The sequence below is a fragment of the Arachis duranensis genome, chromosome 3, assembly GCF_000817695.3.
Source record: "Arachis duranensis cultivar V14167 chromosome 3, aradu.V14167.gnm2.J7QH, whole genome shotgun sequence".
Lineage (NCBI taxonomy): Eukaryota > Viridiplantae > Streptophyta > Magnoliopsida > Fabales > Fabaceae > Arachis > Arachis duranensis.
This window is the reverse complement of record NC_029774.3, coordinates 127,716,374-127,719,518: the sequence shown is the minus strand read 5'-3', so window position 1 is coordinate 127,719,518 and position 3,145 is coordinate 127,716,374.

The following is a 3,145-nucleotide window of genomic DNA, read 5'->3' as shown; positions in this document are numbered from 1 at the left end:
TTTTAGTTAGTTACATTTGTAGAGAGAGAAACTCCAACTTCTCTCTAGGATTCATCTTCATTTTCTCAATTCTCAACCATTCCTTGGTGAGATCTATTACAACACTCAATTTACTTTATTCATGTTGTAGATCATTTTCTCTAATCTCATTAGTGTTGTAATTGTTCAATAATTCTCATAAATCTTAGATTGGATTCTATTGATTCATTGAAGATTTCATTTTCATTGTTGTTCATTGTTGATTGTTGTTAATCTCTTGTATTGAATTGCTTTGATCCTAATTCTTTTCTCTCCATTTTGCTATGTCTTTCATTCTTGCTCCCCAAGTGTTTGAGAAAATGCCAACTTTAGATATGGAGTAGTATCCCCTCACTTGGCCTAGTGGTTGAGTCATTGGAGACACTTGAATAATGGATGTCAATTGTTGATTAAGATTTGAGAATTGCTAATTGACTTAGAGTGTGATGCCAAGGCATCTTAGGCTAGTTTCACTAGCATTTTTTTGTTAGTTTTAGTTGTTTTATGCATTTTCTTGAGCTTAAAGTAACCAAGAATGGTTAAATGAACAACAAAGTAATGAATCATCCAAACGGCGACACTCCTTTGTTATCACAATTGAAGGAAACTATAGTGATGGAACTTCCAACGTTCAACCTTGGCCAAGGTTTTTACTATTGATTGATTGTTGTTCCCTTTTATTAACACCTCTAGGCCACATTCTTTAGACCACAAAAGAACACTTAACCAATAGTATGCATCCTTGTAGCATTCCTAGGGAAGAACGACTCGGGACTAATACTCTCGGTTATAGATTGTAGAATTGTTTGATGATGGATTTTGCGTCGGTTTAGACTATACTACGATTGATTACTTGATAATTTCTATACCGGCAAAAATTCGTGCAATCTTCAAGTGTGGGGAGGTCGTTCGACCGATTTCCATGGGTAACAATTTCCTTTTCAACACCAATTCTTAGTTTTCTTTGTTAGATTAGTTATTGCATTTGCATGATAGGTTGCACGTTAGATAGAATTTGTACATATTTTACTACCTTCTTCTTATTAGGACTACTTGGTTAGAGTGATGATTTCTTTCCCAAGAAACCATTTTAGGGCAACCTACCAATTTGAAAGATATTTTTTGTTAAACTTGCTTGAAAGAATGTATTTTGGAACATGGTTTTTGAGCTAAGAACACAAGCAAGTGAGATTTGAGCCTAATGGTGTGGTTACATCTTATAACCACTTATTTTTCCTTCTTGTGCGCATTATTCTCTTCCTATGATTGTAATCTTCGATTTGTTTGATTCTTTATGTCCATTATTTTGTGTATTCATGCATTTATATTATTGAGGCCATCATTTCATTTAGCTCACTTACCCAAAAAGCCTTACCTTTTATCACCCATTGTTAGCCAATTTGAGCCTACGCTTAACCCACTTATTCTTAATTTTAGCACATTACAAGCTTAAAGCAGAAAACAATAAATGTCCTTAATTTGGATCTTTGATTGGCTTAGGCTAGTGTGTGTGAGTATCATTCAAGTGTGGGAACCTTGGGACATTGGGTGAATAAAAGGGTAGTTTTGTATTATTATTGAAAATATTGGGAATTGGGGTACATGCTCGCGTATTGATCAAATGTATAGACCTTATGCATTGATGCTCTTGTATATAAAAAAAATGATGAGAAAAAAAACAAAAGAAAAAGAAAAGAAAAATAATATGGAAAAGAAAAAATATAGAAAAAAATAGAAAAGAAAGAAAAAGAAAAAATAAATAAAAAGGGGACAAAATGCCCCAAAGTAAAGCTCAAATAAAAGTCAATGCATATGTGTTGTGAAATGAAAAGAGAATGCATGAGTATGTGGAAAAATGAAGAATGGGTAGTTAGGTTAGAATATAGGATGTCATAGGTTAGGTGGGAAGTCTAAGCCTATCAAAGATTCAAACTTCAAGCTCACTTGACCAAATATGCATCCTACCTTAACCCTAGCCCCATTACAACCTAAAGAAAAGACCTCATGATAATTGTATGCGTGCATTGAATAATTGTTGATTGTTAGATGAAAAACAAATCTCGGAAAGCATGATTAGGGGAGAATTGAGTGAATCAACCCCAAACACCGAGCGACTAGAGTGCAAACACTTCCGGTGAGGGTTCGATGCTCAATTCCTTGATTCCCGGCTTTCATGAGCATTCTTCTTGCAAGTCTACTTGAACGTCATTTTGATATTCGAATTGGTAGGACTCATGAATCGTTATATGATCTTGGCCCTACTTGTGCAAGTATGACTTGGAGGAATGATTTATTTTTAATCAAGTAGGTAAAACCATTTTGCATTTAGTTGCATCCATTTAGATAATTGCATAAATGTTGATGCCCTTTGCTTCTCTCTTGGCTTAAGCATGAGGACATGCTTGGTTTAAGTGTGGGGAGGTTGACAAACCCCGTTTTGACGGTTTATCTTGTATTGATTTTATGGGATTTTATAACCTTTTACCCACATTTATTCAATGAAATAGCATGGTTTTATAACTTCTCCTTTAATTGTGCTTAAGAGTGAAAACATGCTTTTTAGGTCTCAAAATGAATAAATTTAATTCACCTTGATTCCATTAGATGCCTTGATATGTTTGTTAAGTGATTTAAGGTTTAGGAGGCAAAGATTGGATCAAGGGAATGAAGAAAGAAGCATGGAAAGTTGGAGAACTCATGAAGAAATGAAAGAACCGGAAAGCTGTCAAGCCGACCTCTTCGCACTTAAACGACCATAACTTGAGCTACAGAGGTCCAAATGATGCGGTTCCAGTTGGGTTAGAAAGCTAACATCCGGGGCTTCGAAACGATATAAGATTTGCCATAGTTGCTACAAGTATGGTGGCGCGCACGCGCATAGTACGCGCACGCGCCGTTGCTGCCACCTAGTCCACTTGAAGCAAAACGTGGCCAGCGATTTTAGAAGCCTTGTGGGCCCAATCCAACTCATTTCTGATGCTATTTAACCCAAGGAGTGAAGAGGGAAACACATGTTAGTTACCATTAGTCATAGTTTAGTTCTAGAAACTACTTCTAAAACTACTTCTAATCCTAATCCTAATCCTAGAGAGAAGTGAGAGCTTCTCTCTCTAGAAACTACTTCTAA